At 41.0% G+C, this 19,393-nt stretch overlaps 1 protein-coding gene across 1 annotated transcript in view; it reads left to right on the top strand.

Annotated features, from left to right (window-relative positions):
• Positions 1–640: 640 nt before the first annotated feature.
• cdk17 (cyclin dependent kinase 17) overlaps positions 641–19,393 on the top strand; it is a 51,690-nt gene continuing 32,937 nt past the window's right edge. The window contains exon 1 of the mRNA XM_085376820.1: positions 641–924. The gene's annotated coding sequence lies outside the window, so the exon portion shown is untranslated. The remainder of the gene's footprint in view (positions 925–19,393) is intronic.

The following is a 19,393-nucleotide window of genomic DNA, read 5'->3' as shown; positions in this document are numbered from 1 at the left end:
TCACTAGTAATTAAAGTTTTATCCAGCAGGGGGGCGCCACACAACAATAATTATTCTCATCAGCTTTATAATTTATGCTAATTTCGAAGCTGTTGAAACCCTGAGCGCTATTTAACCATTCCATCATTTTTGGCATCTTCAACAAACACAGACTATTTTGTAATAGAAGTTGAATCGATGAAATAATCGATCTACTAATTTAAAGACTGAAATGGACAGTGTTGCATTGTTATAGTGATGAGTTACAAATGAAAAGGAACGGTATGCTAACAAAACCTGCAGCTGTTTCTTATTTTATCTATTTCCCAACTTTGACAAACTATACTGTACTTAACTTCTAGTTTTACCTACGAGCTAACAAACAAAAAGGCACACAAAATAGCACTTAGAATGTATAATATGCAGTATGTATGTATGTATAGTTTTTGGTGTATGCGTCTATCTAGACGTTTTTCTTTACGTTTTTCAAGTCTATGATGTGGAAGATGTCTGTACAAAAAAAACAGCTTTTAGTTTGCACACTGACCAGATAGACATCACAGTGGCTTTTATTTTGGAAATTGCAATAGAACAGACCTTTGTTTTGAAATGTCAGCGGAAGTGCCATTATCGTAATCTACCTTACATGCTCGCACCCCTCCCGTCTCCGCACTCGACATCCTCCAGCCTCTTTAAACTGTCTCCGCTGCCGAAACAGACGACTTTTTCGGGTTTCGGTCTGTGTCTGTTCGCCCGCACACTCGCACACCCTTCTGCTTGTTTCGGAGGATATTTCTTTCTCTGGCGGAGCGTGTGGAGCACAACCCGAGCACAGACGGAGCTGTGTTTCAGGCTACTTCAGTGGGCGGGTAAAGCGGAGGAGGGCATCCGGGCCTGGCAGCTCCGGAGGGTCGGCTTGAAAACGACGGAATTCACCATTTTCAGGTAAATTCGTTGATGGGTCACTTTCAGGTAACGCTTAATGAACAAGCAGGAGGCTAGGCTTCGCCCGGCGACAAAAGACGAAGTCTGAATGGTGGCCATTGGAAATGGCAAAACAGAGGAAACGGCAGCTGGAGAATAATACAGCCAGACTCTTACTGTAATTCATATATTACTCTTTATCCAGCACGATTATACGTGTTGTTTTTGCGCCTCAAACAATATCTTATTTCACGGTATGTTTGTTTACATAACGTGGCTCAGGCATCGGCAGCCAGAATGTCACCAGCGATAGAAAGCGAACTGTAGATTAAAAGATGAAATAATGCATCCTCGAAATCGCCCTAAATCCCAATGAAAACAGTATGGATCATTGCAGGTATAATGCAAGACCTGTACACAACATATTCATGTCACCCCAAACCTGCTCACAATACACTGTAGCTATACAATGAGGCTTCCCTTTAAAGGAGTAGAGGTGCATTTACCATCAACCGGCCTTTGACTTCATATAAGTGTGAAAGAAATGGCTTCTCTGCTACAGTCAGCGCCTTTACTTCAGCTTGTGCCACGTTTTTGCTGATGTGAAAGCACTGTAGAACAAAGTTGGAATACAAACATTATGAAACTGAGTTAAATCCCTTAAAATAACCTCCAAAGAACTCTTGACTTTTACCAAACTGTGGTTGTTCCTGTCAAGTTATTTGAATACGGTTGAGACACGTTGCTGAAAGTGGAAGATAAGAGACATGCCCTTGAAAATAAGTATTATGGACTGACTGTGTTTAAGCAGACACAAGCTCAAGGGTATTTTAATCTAATGCACCAGGAACACACTGCCCTGCTGTTACCCTGAAAACAGTGACCTGATCTTAGGTACACTATTGTCCTAGAGTTTCGCCTTTTTTTTTCTTCTCCCAAATCGAATACAAAAGCATAAAAAACAAGCAATTACACAACTAGAAATCCAGCATAAATCATTTCAGTTATTATCACCATTCAATAATATTAGAGCTCTGCCTATATGAAAGTTAAAAATTTCTGATTATGAAATTAGAAAGACAGTTTGCATTGTTGAAAGGGAAATAGCTCTGCAGTATTGAGCACTTCTCACCCATCTTTGCCGGGAAATGCCTGTGATGCTTTTAGGCTCTTTTCTATTTCCCGTTTGACCTGCATTCAATTCCAGTGTCCTTCATCTGGAACAACTAGCTGTTCAATTATGTGTATTTGCGAATCTGCATGTGTGCGTTTTGACCCACATTCAGATCTGGGCTGCTGGCTGTGGGAACGATACACCCTGAGAGAGCGACATTAATTACCCCGACAGCTCCCACTCCATGCCTGTAGGCCCGTATAGCAGTGCACATATCGATCAGTCTCTGCATTGTGCCACGATTGTGGGAGGTGTATGTGTGTGCACACCCACTCTATGTTTCTCTCTTTTGCTCCTGGGACTGACACATGAGGATGTATATTATAATGATCTGTCTTCTAGAAGAATGTGGGATGTGTCAGTGGTTTCGATCTGAGAAATCAAAGTGTCTTGTGAAGGACTTGTGAAGCAGGTGTCAGCGATTAGTTTGGAACTTCCTGTCAGAGCGAGTAAGTGACGAATTGGATCAGAGTACTAACTTTGGTGTAGAAGCAAGTATGAGATTGTTAGAACAAAAGGTTTTTGTTTTGTTTTTTTCTTTTACCATTCAGAGTGACACTGGGCTGTGATTTTAATTTTTCTGTGTCATATTAAAATCAGACAATGTGACTTTGCAGGTGGTTTCCCACATCTCAGAAAAAAATCCTAATGAGATCATCGGGGGATATCCAGTCTTAGCTTAGACAAAAAACTGAAAGGACAGAAAAAGACATGTTTGTGTCATTGAAAACATTACCTTAGTATGGGGTAAACCGCTGTCTCCCTGGTGAACAGCTGTACAGCTCTCTGTATCTGCTATCTGCAATTTTAACTTGAATCAGTTAGTTTTTGCCTGCATCACTGCCGTGGCTTATGTTATGGAGCTCTATATTTTTATTCTACCAGGGTAGCTTTGAGTGATTTACAGGTCAGGACGGTCCTTACTTTTCTTATACTGTGCCTTGATGCAGCACTTAGGATACATCCTTTCTGAACCAAAACATTTTTTTTAAATTCTCCATTGCGTTAAGCCAGCTTTTTTTTCTGATTGGCTGCCACATTTAAACAGAAGGTTTGAACAGTAGGTGAGTGGGGCTTCTGTCCTTACGGCTAGATGTGACCATATTAGGGACCTGCTGACCATTAACATAGAGCAGGGGTCCCCAATCCCAGTCCATGAGGGCCGGTGTCTCTGCAGGTTTTAGATCTCACCCTGGGTCAACACACCTGAATCACATGATTAGTTCATTACCAGGCCTCTGGAGAACTTCAAGACATGTTGAGAAGGTAATCCCAGTCCACCGGCCCTCGTGGACTGGGATTGGGGACCCCTGACATAGAGTTAAAAATCTGAATGTCTTAAACACAGCAGTGGGAGCAGTCTGTAGCCGTACAGGGATAAATTATACATACACTGACCTTAATATTTTAGATTTCTGAAATCTGTAATCTGAGCAGGAACTGCTGTAAGAGTATAAACATAACAGGAAATAAGGAAAAGCTCAGTAGATCCACTGTAACTGCCACAAAGTATTTAGGAAAATATGTTATATTCCATCACATTTTAACTTAGCTGCTGCAGTGATGTAGATGATAATGGCAAGAAAATCATCAGAAAAGCGTTTTGTTTGTTTGTTTTTCTTCTTTTTACTCGTTAGTTTTTCACAAAACACCTAAATGTTTTGTAGGAAGAAGTGAATTAGCGAATGGTGGCTTATAATAATTGTGGCAATATCCCAACATGCTTTGTAGCCAAGCAGACTGCACTTCCAAAACACTGTTGCTATTGACAACCAGTCGAATAGCTTTCTCTCTCCCTCGTCAAAGGAGCTTGTAAAGAAAAGCGTCTGGACTTCTTTAAGTTGCATGAAGACGTTTCACCTCTCAGCCGAGAAGCTTCGTCAGTTCTAAGGTCAAATGGCAGAGAGTCCCAGATTTAAACCCAGTGGGGGTATCCCCCCCACAGAGGGACAAAAGGACCCCCTGATGATCCTCTAATCACCTGAGCCAAGGTGTGAAAGCGGGTGTGGGTCCCAATCAGCCAGAGTTTCGGGTGAGCTCATTGTGAAACCTGGCCCCACCTTATCATGTGATTTCCTGTGGTCAGATGGCCCAGGATGTGTGTGGGCGTTAAGGCGTCTGGGGAGGGATCTCAAAACTGGATTATACATGGCAGACAGTTGGTGTCGTAAACCACCGCCTCTGTTCAAAGATGGTCGCTCACAGTGGACATAGATGGCTTCTTTCACTCCTCTTTCAAACCATCTGTCCTCTCTGTCCAAAATGTGAACATTGGCATCCTCGAAAGAGTGTCCTTTATCCTTAAGATGCAGATGGACTGCTGAGTCTTGTCCTGTGGAGGTGGCTCTTCTGTGTTGTGCCATGCGCTTGTGAAGTGGCTGTTTGGTCTCTCCAATGTAGAGGTCTGGACATTCCTCGCTGCACTGTACAACAAACACCACGTTGTTAAGTCTGTGTTTTGAAGTTTTGTCTTTCGGGTGAACCAGTTTTTGTCTGAGCGTGTTGCTGGGTCTGAAGTACACCGGGATGTTGTGCTTGGAGAAAACTCTCCTGAGTTTCTCTGATACACCGGCTACATAGGGGATGACAATGCTGTTGCGTCTGTCCTCCCTCGCTGGTGTCTGGTCTTCTTTTCTGTGCATCTTTGCTAACTTTATAAACGCCCAATTAGGATAACCGCATGTTTTGAGTGCTTCCTTTACATGTGTGTGTTCCTTCTTTTTTCCCTCACGCTTAGAGGGAACATGTTCTACCCGGTGGTGTAGGGTCCTAATTACTCCAAGTTTGTGTTCCAGAGGGTGATGGGAGTCAAAGAGGAGGTACTGGTCCGTGTGTGTGGGCTTCCGGTAAACTTCGATGTTGAGGTTGCCGTTCTCTTCAATGTGCACTGCGCAGGTGATTAGAGGATCATCAGGGGGTCCTTTTGTCCCTCTTTGGGGGGGATACCCCCACTGGTTTTAAATCTGGGATTCTCTGCCATTTGACCTTAGAACTGAAGAAGCTTCTCGGATGAGAGGTGAAACGTCTTCAAGCAACTTAAAGAAGTCCAGACGCTTTTCTTTGCAAGCTCCTTTGACTACGATGACCTGGATGACTGAGAACCTTCACAGACATCTTCTCTCTCCCTCCTTCTACCTCTTGTTTATATAACTCCAACTTGTGCCATATTTTCCAATCAGATAGGTGTTTTTGTGTGTGTGTGTTTCTGTTTCCACACCTCTTTTTTGACTCTTTGTGCTTTTTAGAATGTTTCTCCCTTCATCTTTGAAAAGTGTGTGTGTGTGTGTGTGTGTGTGTGTGTGTGTGTGTGTGTGTGCGCGCGCGCATGCTGTTTCTGTTTAATTCATGATTTTTCAACTCTGGTGTTTGCTTGTGCTTTTTCATCCTTGTTCTGTGTGTGCGCTGAATTTATTAACCCAATAAGCTTTTCTTCCAGCACTGCGTAGCTTATTGTTGTGTAGAATTTGACAAAAACTAAGAGGTGGACTAGCTAACAGCCAGGGGGAATGAAAGGGAGGCTGTTACTGTGCTGCTACAGGGTGGGCATGATGTAGGTGAAGTGGTAATTTCTGGGTTCTTTGGGGGACTGACAAAATTGTAGGGCTTTCAAATGAATACAGTTAGTGTGGGCTGGGTGCAGCGCAACCACACACACACACACACACACACACACACACACACACTCTCTCTCTCTCTCTCATTCACGCACTCAGTCGTAGCCACATGAACACACACAGATGAGAAAGTTATGTGAGCCATGCAAGGAATGTGAATTGGGAGTTGACTGTCTCTTTTACACACACACACACACACACACACACACACACACACACACACACACACACACACACACACACAGCTTCTTTCAAGCTTCAAAAAGTGAAAAATTTAGGTCATATCATCAAGCATTTCTGTCAGCCCTACTGCTGTGTGTGGGTGTGTGTGCTGTCATCTTGTATGAATTTATTTGGCTGTTAGAGGTCTTGTAGGATGTATGTGTGTTGGTGTTAAATGGATTGAGCAGGTGTGTTACTTCTCTTTATTCTCTTCTGAATAACAATTTTCATACATTGTCTTTTCACATAAACAAATTTAGTCTTCTATTATTGCTGTATTCTGTAGCATTATGGAGCCCTGTCCAGTTTTCCCCCATGGAAGTCTTTTAATTACACTTCTCTGTGCGATTGCTTGTGTACCCAGGGTTGAGTTGAGTGAAATAGACTCATAATCTGGAGTTTAAGCATTGTTAGAACCACAGCATCCCCCCAGCGAGCTAGAGATCAGTCAGTGCAACTGTTTGATTTGTTGCTTCCCTACCGAAATGGTGTCCAGGCTAGCAGTTGACATCTGCTATTTTGAGCTGTAAGCTTGATTTAGACTTCTGCGGGACGTTTACATGCTACCTTATGCAGTAACCGGAAACTCCTTTTTGGTTCAAATGGGGGTCCGGTAGAGCAGGGTGATATGACCAAAAATATTTATCACGATATACATTTGAAAATTTGCGATAACGATATAACTGATGATATAATTGACACTAGACAAAATACTTTACAACTCCACAACTTTATTAATACAAAAAAAATCAATGTATTTTCACTTAAACAAGCAGCTGTTTTTATGTGCATTAAAGTTATATAAAAATTTAACAGTGCAAATTCCTTGCCGACAGTTTAAATGGCATTTCCAGTGGAAATTGGCCGACACATCCTCAGCATAACCATGTATAATATCCACAAAACTTAAAAAGAGGTTATATACACACAATACGGTAATATTATGTTGAAGCACAGTACGTATCACTCCGCGAGGCTCCTCCCTACGATAGCCGTAATGCGGGATTATAAGGGACTCTGTCGATTTTCAGAAAAATCAAAGGATTGATTTTAAGTGCGCCGTATTTTCCGAAAAACACGGTAATAACGACGGCCCGCTAGCATGCTCTACCAAAAATAGTGCTTTGTTGTGTATCTGATGGACGAAAGCTAAACCAGTTCCACACCACTGAAGTTGCAGCATTTTTACAAACCAATTCTGGTTCATCCGTTTCATTCAACGATCCGCTTTCGTCCTTCTCATTCTCCGCCATGCTTTTTCCGCCATGTGCGTATGAAAACAAAGGCGATGCGCATGCGCGTTTTACCCATATTCTATCGCGATATTTCATTTTCTTATCGTTGCCCAACATTATACCGGTATTACCGTGAACGGTATGAATGGCCCAGCCCTAGGGTCCGGTTATGGCGTAAGTTACGGCAAGGATCTGAAGCACAAGTATAATTTACATGTTACGCCTTACCTGACAACCCTTTGTCCCCCACTAACTCTTTTTCTCATTGATTGTTTTTTCATTGGAATTATGTCATCTAAAAGATCTCTATCCATCCATTTTCCATTTTCACTGCTTCGTCACAGGGACAGGCACCCTTGGATATGTTGACCAAAATAAACGTGGTTAGGATTTCTGCTGTAATCGAGCAGGCTCACTGCTTCGTCACAGGGACAGGCCCCAGAGCACTGCACTCAGGTGATGATCTAAAAAGGCTACAAGGTCAAGAGGTGGGATTCAGACTACTTCCAACATCTCCCAGTTGCTCTCTGTTGATATAATGGCGCTGTAGCTCAGTAGTCATATTGTATACCATCAGTAAAGCAGATGGATTTGTGTTTCTAGGTTGAAACATAAAGACATTTAGCTGTTCCGCTTGTCAAGTTGAAATTGGATTTTTGGAATGCAACGTTGTACGAGTAGCTGATTTGTGCCCAGAGAAAAGTGGCACAGTGTTGATGCCAATTAGTCAGCTGGAGTTGATGTTCTGCTGTTTAGTTCATCCCGTCCTACACAACTCTCACCATCTGCCTACTTTTCACAAACAATTCTTCCAACATTTCACATAATCACAACAAGGACACGACAGTCGACATTATTCACCATCGGTAACGATTCTCCTTCTTGAGCATCAAACCCGTGAGCTCTTTGAATTTCAAGGTTGTGTAACTGTGTTCTCATTGCCCTCTTTTTAGCCGGCTGCCTACTTTAACTTTAAATTCCACTCTCATTCTAAAATTGAGTTTCCCTTTTAATCGTGAGCAGGAATCTCTAATTATCCCGCTTTCTTCCCGTCGGGTTAATCATTGCCTCCCAGATAGGCGTTATCTGCAATCAATGCCAGCAAAGTGCACCGAAAGTTCACAGGAAACAGACACAGAAATTGGACCGTAGTTGCTTATGAAACCTAGAGCGTAAATACTCAGGCCATGATGCTTTTTAATTTAGCCACTTTTAACGATTCTTCTGTGACATGTTGCTGAAAGGAGTCAAGTTTCGCCGTACTCCTCTTCCTATTTCTGGAGCTGTTCTCTGCATTAGCATGAGCAAGTGTCCCCTTCATCTTTATTTGAGAGGTCAGATGGCTGTGGATGCTGATAATCTTATGTAATCACACTAAAGAAACACTCCACGATGAGTAGTAAAACACAGAAGCTTTTACTGACAGCAGTGGTGTGTACTACAAAAGAAGTTTGACATAGCTTGGCTTTCTTTGTATTATCTAGCCTGAAGAAACCTAAAATCCCAGTCTGAGATAATGGATACAACTTTCCACAATCAGGCTGTGCGTGGGCTCAATAAAAGGGGCTGTTTTAATGCGTCATTAGATGTGCTTCTCTGTAGAAAATGGACCATCTGCAGAATAACTACTGAAATGTGGCACTTAAGGGCAATTCACACTCTGACACTGAAAACTGGTTTTAGGCTCAACAAACCCATTGATCTTGCTTTGCAGTGCAACCTTCAGGTCTCAGAGAAGTACATCACAGCTGTGAGCACTGGGTATTAAGGGCACAAGATAAAGTCAGAAAACAGTCATCCACCATGAATTTGGCAGAGTTGCATCGAGGCAAGAAATAGAAAATTTGTTCCATCATGTTTCCTGATTGCTGGCAGCAGGGAAAGAAAATGAGGAGTAGCAGGTCTTTGGTCTTCAACATTATGTGTTAAGGTAGAAGACATGCAGAGTTATTTTCTGAAAACTGAAGCAGTTATTAGGTACAGAGGGGTGGCAGAAAGAAACGAAAAGCGGATCTGGTTTCTGCAAATGAGTGCATGTCCAAATCTAATCACTGCAGTAGACTCAGATGTGGAGTCTGAAATCTTTAGGAAACGCCGCCATAAATTAGTTTCCTTACCATCTCTAGGTACAGTAAATACAGAGCTATCTCCTGCATATAATGTTGGTAAGAGGCTATAGGGGCTTTACAGCAAGGCACAGTAACATGCTTGTGTAAAGTTGGTCAGAAGGTTCCTTTGTGAGTGCGCATGCGCCATTAGCGTGCTGCCTGCTGTAACCCCTAATTTCCCTCGGGATGAATAAAGTATTCTGATTCTGATTCTGATTCTGACTCTTATAACAGAGTGCCACAGAACCTGTGGGAAACCACAGTGTTGTTTTTACAGTTCTTATATGTTAGCTTTTGGCAGAGATGTAGGTACCATCCAGCTGTAACATATGACAAGTTTCTAAAAATGTCAGGATGTAGGCATTAAAGATATTGCATATGAAAGTCACACACAAAAAAGATGATTTAATGATGTATTGTCTAGTTTTGATCTCCAGCAACCACAAATTTCAACCATGCTTGGGGCACTGCTGCGACAGAAGTTGACATGAAAAATTCTTTAGCCTGCAAATGTGCATTTTAATCAATTTATGGAGAATTTTGCATCTCTGGCTGCCTGGTGAATTTTGTAAGTAACATGCACCTCAGGCAGGGAACACCTGTTTCCAAAGGCCTTGGGGTAATGAAGGTGGTTCTAGAAACTGTGTGTGGGGGGGGGGATGCGTGACAGAAACCCATTCAAAAGACAGAGTCGAAGAGGAGGAGCAGATGGAAGTAGGGAGGATTAGAGTTCTGTTTTACACATATGAAAGTAGGGCTGCTCGATTATGGCAAAAATGATAATCACGATTATTTTCACTGAAATTAAGATCGCGATTATTTGACGATATTTATTTAACCCTTTAAGACCTACCATAGAACCAAGTCTGCCAGAGCTTATATTATTTTTTTACATGTTGTAGTGCCATTTGTGGGAGCATTTCAAGTTGCTATACATCAATACAACTGTTATAGCCCATATTTTAATAATATGTATGCATTAAGTCCATAGTAACTACATTAATTGCAAAAAAGTGCAATAAACTACAAAAAAATTGAAAATTGTTTTTGTTTTTTAACATATATTTCTACTTGGAGAAATTTAAGAGGTTTATCCCTCAAAACTTTAAATACAAAAAAGTTTATTTTGAGTGTCTTCATAGTTTTATTTTGGAGATACAGCAATTTTTATATACTGCAGGAAAAACAAAAACAATCCTATGATGCAAATTTGCAAAGAAAACAGCAGGTGCATCAAAATAAACTATTTCCAGCAGTGCAATTCGAGTTCTAAGCATCCCAGAAACTATTCAGAAAAGTCAAACATGACCAGTATAGGCTTTTAAGGCCTACAAGTAAAAAAAAACTACATTTTCCGCAAAAATGACATCACTTCCGGTTTCGGGCAGGAAATGGCGGACATGTGATAGTTAGCGGTGACATCTGTTTCAATGTGCGAAGTGTTACGAACAGCTGATCGGCAAAGCGTGTTTCTGGAATATTATGTTTTTGTTCCTGCAAGCGCTTTTTATGCAATTTATGTGGGAGGAAACCGTGACCGAGGACAAGCTGATGGCATAAGATGTAAGTTTCATATGCAAAACAAATTATTGCGCTAGCTTACACGGTTCATGTTCTACAGGGATTTAAAAATAGTTACACAAAACAGAGCGTGCTGCTCTGACCGGCTTTAAAGGGTTAACAATAACAATGTATTGAATAATGACTTTAAAAAATAATATAAAATAGTGTGCAACACCACTGAAGTTTTTTTTTTACCTCTCTTTTCAACCAACGGCAGTCACTCTCCTCTCCAAATAACTTCTGCTTAGCTTTCCGAGCTTCCCTCGGGTCCTCTTAATCAGCGGTCTCCAACCTTTTTTGCGCCACGGACAGGTTTATGCCCGACAATATTTTCACGGACCGGTCTTTAAGGTGTCGCGGATAAATGAGGGAGGGGCTAATAATCGGCTCAGTCATTTTTAATGATCGTTGAAAGCCCAGATCGTAATCGTGATTAAAATTCGATTAATTGAGCAGCCCTATATGAAAGGCTACCTCAAAGCTGTCAGCAGTTAAGCAGTGTTTTTGTATTTTGTCATCAGATGTGGGTCACTCTAGCTGCTGTTGCATTTATGCAACTGAAATGAATTTAAAAGCTTTAAAATGTGGCTATATTTTGCTTGTTTTTAAACTCTGTGGGACACAGACTGACAGTGCCCAACACTGGTCTGTGACTCATTGGTCAGATAAAGCACTGTTGTTGCATTATCATTACTATGTGCAAATATATAGCACATATATTTATTTTTGTGGCAGAATAAATCATCATTGGGAAGAATGTTTTTTTTGTGTGTTGTTGTATTTTTTATTTTTTTGTATTATTTCTTTAGTTCTGTTTTTGTTTTGTGTGAGTGCTTGCATGTAATCTTAACATCGCATAATTCCCTGTCTTCTCTCTGCTGGAATGTGCCATCTGTTTGGACCAACCAAACATCCACACAGGAAAATACACATTCTTGAGTGTTGCGTTCATCCAGCTGTGTGTGTGTGTGTGCGTGCATGCATGCATGCATGCCAGTTAGACCGGAAGCTTCTTGTTAACCCTGGTTAATCTGGTGAACGTTAAGACGGATGAGCATCACATAGCAGGAGGAATAACAGTAGGACCGAGAAGAAGGAAGGTGTTGTTTTCAAACACATTGTTATTGTGTAGTTTGAAGTGTCAGCGTAGTAGCTGGAGGAGCAAATTGAAAAAGAGAATTGACAGCAGGTGGTTAGTGTTAGGGCTGGGCGATATGACCCAAAATTCATATCTCGATATTTTTTAGCTGGATGGCGATATAAGATATATATCTCGATATATTTTTTTTAAAGCCATAAAGTAAGAACAAAAAGAGAGTTCTTAGTCAAAGCTGTGTCCCAGATGTCACACAGGCACTTTTATTAACATAGAGCAGATGTACATAAAATTTACTCAAAAATAAATTATGAGCATTTATTAAATAATAATGCTCCATAAATAAAAGAAAACAATGTTGTTTTTGTGCATAACAAAAAGCTCACAATTGTGCAGTCAAAATGTAAACTAATAGACGCTGAGCACAATAACAAAGACAGATTTCACAGCTGCTCTGTTCCCAACTTGTACTGCGTGACTGACAGCCTGGAGTTTGAAATCCGCTTCGCAACCACGTCTCTTAACAGGTGCCATTTATAGTCCTTATACACAGTAGGGTAATATTACGTTGAAGCACAGTACGTATCACTCCGCGAGGCTCAGCCGTAATGCTCCGACAATCCATCAAGCGGTGCAGCTCCGTAGCTTACTAAAGTCGTACTAAAACATTTTTTGACAGATTGCTGAGCGCCGTGTTCCACATCAAGCACAACCAGAATTCATACATAAGGCGCGCTGTCAACTTTTGAGAAAATGAAAGGATTTTAGTCCGTGCAGCCCCTCTGGGCTGCATGGCGTTAGCGTGGTTAGCTCGTTAGCGTGGTTAGCTAGCTAACACGTTGACGCCGTCCAGCCCCACGCACGGGGCGATGCGCAGTAACTCGTTAACGGAGATTTGCCGTGTCCATCTTGTCGCTTCCTGCAGGTGAAGCGATGGGGGACGAGGAGTTGTGTTCAGTGAAGGAGAGGCGAGGCCGAGTAACATTGCGTAAAGACGAAAGTGGACGAAAGAGAGGCAAACCTGCGGCTCCACAAGTATAATTATAACGTAACATAGACTATATCGATATAAAGGATATTGTCACATCTTATATCTCGTATAAAAATATATCGATATTTTTTAAAAACTCAATATATCGCCCAGCTCTAGTTAGTGTCCTTTTAGTTTTTGGAAATACAAACTGATACTTTTTTTTTTTTTTTTGCTGCCTTAAAAAGATCTCCAAGAGTTGAGAGTGAAAGACATGGGGCAAAGCAGGACGGACTCAAACCCGGACCAGCTGCGTCCGGGTTTGAGTCCGTCCAGGTCACCTGCTCATTGAGCTAAACCAGTTTTCTCAACAGTACATCAATACATAAGTGAGCTTAAAATGTCTGTTTATGGCTTCCTGTTGTACTGTGTAGCAGGCCATAGAAAGCAGAACTTAAACAAAATTTAAAGCTGTGGTTGGCTTTGGAGCACACTTCTACAAGTCAGTAGTAACAAGTAGAGCAGGGCGATATGACCAAAAATATTTATCACGATATACATTTGAAAATTTGCGATAACAATATAACTGACGACATAATTGACACTAGACAAAATACTTTACAGCTCCACAACTTTGATGGGGTTTTTTTGCACTAATAATGTATTTTCACTTGAACAAGCAGCTGTTTTTTTATGTGCATTAAAGTTATATAAAAATGTAACAGTGCAAATGCAAATTCCTTGCTGACAGTTTAACCAAAAGGCATTTCCAGTGGAAATTGGCCGACATATCCTCAGCATAACCATGTATAATATCCACAAAACTTAAAAAGAGGTTATACACACACACAATACGGTCGTACTAAAGTCGTACTAAAACATTTGACAGATTTTCAAGCGCTGTGTACATAAAATCGTTTCGAGGTCAGTAAACACAACCAGAATTCATACAATAAGGCACACAGGATTATAAGAGGCACTGTAGATTTTCAGAATTGGATTGATTTTAAGTGTGCCGTATTTTCCAAAAAACACGGCAATAACGACGGTCCGCTAGCATGCTCTACCAAAAATAGTGCTTTGTTGTGTATCTGATGGACAAAAGCTAAACCAGTTCCACACCACTGAAGTTGCAGCATTTTTACAAACCAATTCTGGTTCATCCGTTTCATTCAACGATCTGCTTTCGTCCTTCTCATTCTGCGTCACCGCCATGTGAGTATGTAAACAAAGGCACTGCGCATGCGCGTTTACCCATATTCTATCGCGATATTTCATTTTCTTATCGTTGCCCAAAATTACACCAGTATTACCGTGAACGGTATGATATAGCCCAGCCCTAGTAACAAGTCACCTATTTATGCAAGTACATGCAACAATGAGCTAAACGAGGCCACACAAACATCATTCATGGGAAATAAAACTACTAGTTGCAGATTGCACTAGATGACAATCACGCTCACTACACAAACAAAACAGATTGTGTGTGTGAGTGGAAGAGGACACAGAGAGCAGCAACACTTACTGAAACAGCACCAGGTGCCTGCCTGTTTGTTTTTTGTGAACTCAGGAGCAATGTGGGAAACCAGTAGCTGTATTAGGCACCAGCTAATTCTGTCATGTAAAGTCGTGTAATAACAGTTGAAAAAATGTGGGTTGCTCGTCATAGAATCCACCCATGAGACAAATGGTTTTTTTGGGAATCCTTACATTTTGGTTGATTGTCCATGAAGATAATGAAAATACAGATTGCATTTGTGGTGGAAGGGGGGCTACAGGGGAGTTTGCATCTGACTTTATTTTGCTTTGCTATTTGAAGAAGTGCCACCCAAACTTCTGAAACCCATAGTGATCTCTGGCTTTTCATAATTCTTCTGTTTGTACATTCCCGCTGATCTCAGGATTTCTCACACCTGTATGATACTGTAAGGCAGCATCAGAAAATAGCTTCTAGGTGCAAGGCACTATACACAGTACAAAAAAAAAATCACAAAACTGACATACAGTTTTCGTGACCTTCTTTATGTAAGGCTGTAAACATTTTTAATGCCCTTTTGTTGGACATTTTAACATCTGAGTGCACACTGACAAATTCTTTGGAGTCAGCCTCCCTGTGAAAAACAGTTGTTTAATACAGTAACAAAAAGAGCTGAGTGATTAAATTCATGTTCATTACTATGATGTACATCATCATAGTACATCTGGTAATTGCATTCCTTTTATATGAAAACATTGAGGAGTCCAACTTTAAACAAAAAAAAAAAATACTCTAGAAAATGTGGTTCATTTTCAAGCCATGCTCCACTCTGCTTACGTCAGTGTTCGTGTTTGTGTTGAATTGTATACAGTTACCATTGCACCAGATTGCACCAGAGCAGTCTACGTGCTGCTGATGGCTCTGCCGCCTACCGAGAGAGAGAGAGTATGTGTGTGTGTGTGTTTGTGGACTGATTACAATGCTGGTGTGAACAACTGATAAGAGGATAATCTATCCTGCACGCGATCGCCGCTTTGTAATTGGAAGACGGATAAGGTGTATTGCCTTTGGTGTGACCTCAGGCTTACCGGCCTCCCTGCACAGACGTACATACACATGCAGCGTGTTTGTTTCTTTGAAGCTCACCCTCCTCTTGTTGCAAACAGATGACACTGGAGTGTCTGGGCGTGCAGTCAAATCGTGAGTGTGTGCGTCTGTGCATGGATGTGTGTGTCTCTGTCAGCTGAGTTCCTTGTGTGTTTTGTGGCCTGTGGGCTTTGTGTTTTGTTTTTTTTTTTGTTGGTTTTTTTTGTGTGTCATGTGGCAAAAAGAGCTATGGGGTAATGGTGCTCTATGTGCTGTGTTAACATATGTTTGTTTGTGTGTGTATTCAGCTGACAGACCCTGCGGCATTTTTTTTTTCTCACCTAAAATTAACTCCAACGCACTCTTCCTCTCAATCTTTATCTTCATTCTTTCCATCTCCCCCATTATGCCTCAAGATCTGCGTTCTTCTTCTTCCTCTCTTCCTTGTTCTTTCTCTCTCCTTTCAGGATCACATTTTGTTTATGTCTCTCTGTCATAGATTATCACTTAGTTGTTTTTAATGGAAGCAATTAAGCGTGGACTGTTTTGATACAGTAGGTAGACACTAGAAGCATAAACCAAACTGAGATATTTGTCAGGTACACTTTCACATCCATTTAACTGATATGATCACATTTGATCATTTTATATGAACTGTTTTACTCTTCTTGGGCGAAAAAACAATACAGTATTTTTTTTTTTTTTTTGTTTCTACACTTAAAATTTTAAATTTGTTAATGTAAGTCTTAGTGGCCTACATGTAACTCTTTCTCGAGGATAGCCCATGCCAGAAGGGATATGTAATCACACCTGTTAGTAGGATTGTCACGATGTTAGAATTTCAAACTTGATACCGATACCCAGGAAAATACTTTATCACTGTTGATACCGTGGGAAAAATTTTGACCCCATCAAAGTTCGTCTTGTCTACATCTCCCAACAGCCTCTCTTACTCTCTCATCCAATCCTCACACTGCTCCACCTTAGTCTGCAGCTCTTCAGCCTTGAAATCAATCTAATTCTGCTGCCCTGCTCCAGATTTCACTCTTTATATGCTAAGATTAGTTCTCCACACTCTGGACTCTCTGCTCTGTTCAGGTTAGGCTGTAGCTGAAGGTCATAATGAAGATCACTTAGTAAATTGAAGCTTCATCTTCGGGCTTAATCCTGTCTCACTTGGATTACTGATGATGTCAAAGCTATGTGAATGCCATGCTTCATCCTACGCTGCACTATACACAAGACCTTGATAAACACAGTGTTTAAATTGAGGGCTGGGCAGTGGGGAACAGAAATTATAGCTCAGTATTTTTAGATTGAATGGCCTTACACAATACAAAAATGACATGTGAGATATGAAAATCACTTTTGTTTAAACATGCTGGTCAAAAGCAGTTGGTGTCTCAGTCAGGAGCAGCTGCACTGTCAGGAAAATTTGTAAAAACCATCTGATGTTTAAAATAAGCATATCCTGTTTTTGCTCATTTTGGGGCAGTTTTATATCTTTGCAGTACGATTCTGAGCGGTAAGTTACTTACAGTACAGGGCTGCAGGTAAGACCCCAAGCAGACAGGAGCAAAATAGATTAGAGCCACCTAAAAGAATCAATGCTGGTTTAAGTGTACACTATATTTAGAACATCTTTATCACTTTACGTAGCGTCAGACAGCTCTTTCCAACAAAGAAGTAAAGCTGTTAGATACCTCCAGACCCCAGTGACAAAAAAGTCACTTTATCTCATAAAACACAGCAGTTTTCTGCTACTGCTTCCTCTGTTATTAGTTAGGTGGTGTTATTGTGTGGCTTTGGTATTTTAATTGGTTAGTTGACTAACCAAAGCCACACAACTGTGCAAAAGTGAAAACCTACAATTTCTTCAAGGTCTCCTATTTTTTATTAACAACGTTTGGTGGATTTGAAAAGAGCAACACTTAGAATTTTAACATTAATTTAGCTTCTAACGCCAAACTTTGAGCTGTTCCTCATTGTTGCCCCAGAGCTGCGTCTCCCAGGTTGCTGCAGGAAATCTTTGAAAGCTAATTTAAGTTTAAGGAAAATGTTGATCTGTCTGTGCCAAAACATGTGAAGACTTTATTGCAACATCAAACTTCCGTTTATATGTGCAAACTTTTCTAATTATCAATTGAGAAACGGTGCTAAGGTGGACCTGAGAGGTCAAATACACTGCAACTTAAGAAAACATCTGCACATAGAAAAAGTGTTGCAAAAGCACCCAAAAAGTTGAATACAACAAAATGGAAGTAGGAAAAAAAAGCAAATCTCAAAACACAACTAAGGTTTTATTGGGGAGACGATAACGTGACGGGACAGCTGTGAAAGTGAAGGAAACTGGTTTCAAAAAAGGAGAGGGTTGGTCAGTGTATGATGCAGGTAATGGGTTTTAATCACACACGTCACATAATACTATAGATCGGGGTAGGCAACTTGAGGCCTCGACTGCCGGTGTCCTGGGATTTTAGATGTGTCCTTGATACAACGCAGCTGATTTAAATTGCTAAATGACCTCCTCAACATGTCTTGAAGTTCTCCAGAGCCCTGGTAAAGAACTAATCATTTGATTCAGGTGTGTTGACACAGGGAGATATCTAAAACCTGCAAGACACCAGAACCCAAGGCCTGGAGTTGCCTACCCCTGCTATAGATACATATTCACTGTTAGCACTTTACTGTTAGCTTCACACATTTTTTTTTGTTTTGTTTTGTTCTATTGAGAAAACCCCTTAGGAGCAAGCACTCGGTGACAGTGGGAAGAAAAAACTCCTTTTAAACAGGAAGAAACCTTTGACAGAACTTGACTCAAAGAGGAGCAGCCATCTGCCCCAACCTCATTTGTGAAGGTTGGGGCTGAACTGAAATTGTGCTGAACTGAAATTGTACACAGCATCCTCTTAGCATATACATTTTGCGACTGAGAGCCTGTGGACATGCTTCTGTTCCTCTGTATATTATTTTAGAGATGGAAGCAGAAACATGGTTATAGACTCTCGTTACATCACATTTTATCTAAATTGGAGCATTTTCAGTCACAATGTACAGTACAACTCACTTAACACATGGCACAACAGATTACAGATCACTTCGATTTGCTGCTGCAAGAAGTTCTTTCTTCTTTTTCCGATCATACTACATTCTTCCTGTTACTCAGCACTCTGAAGTGCTGTGATGGTGCATTAACATTAGCATTGCAAATGACCATGTGGGTGATTCTGGTGTCAACTAGAAAAGCTAACTTCAATCTCACTTCACTTTTTATCCCCACCGAAACCGTTCTCACTTGTTCCTGTTTTCCTCCTACATCTCTTCATCACCCAAAGGCATGCTTTCACTCATGCTCATTGGTCATTTCCCATTCATTAACATTGCAAGCTTTTGTGCACTTGCAGGCACACACATACAGGGTTATTTCAGCTCTGCCCTCTGGGTCAGTCATGCTGAAGCTCCTTTTTTCAGTTTTTAGACAAACAAAACAAAGGGTCTTTCAGTGAAAAGCGCCCACTGCGCTGGGCAATAGCACTGATGCTCTCTGTGTGTGTGTGTGTGTGTGTGTGTGTGTGTGTTTTCTTATAGGCTCACAAACACATACTTGTGACTGTACTCAGTAGGCTTTAGATAAAATGCGTGCTTGAAAGCTGATGACAGTGCTAATAGTTTTGCAGTGACACTATGCTTGCAGATCAGAATAATTTTTCTTTAATTAATTTTCGTTGGTGTTTAAAAGCCTCCAAAACAAAGATTGGCAGATTTCAAAGTGGTTTTAGTGAGATGTAGGGATTCATCCACCCTGTTGGCTTTAGGGAAGGGACATCCTTTCATCTGTTTGAAGTCTTTGTCCTCGTGCACATCGTGTAAGACAGATGGTGGTACTTTGATTGTAACGTATACCAGCAGTGTGAGGGGAAACTCCCTGGTGTCTGTGTGCGCCCT

Source organism: Diplotaxodon limnothrissa, linkage group LG17 (genome assembly GCF_057381915.1).
Source record: "Diplotaxodon limnothrissa isolate DT_005_m linkage group LG17, D_limnothrissa_male_GT1.1, whole genome shotgun sequence".
Classification (NCBI taxonomy): domain Eukaryota; kingdom Metazoa; phylum Chordata; class Actinopteri; order Cichliformes; family Cichlidae; genus Diplotaxodon; species Diplotaxodon limnothrissa.
The sequence above is the reverse complement of the archived record's forward strand: the minus strand, read 5'-3'. Positions and strand labels throughout refer to the sequence as shown.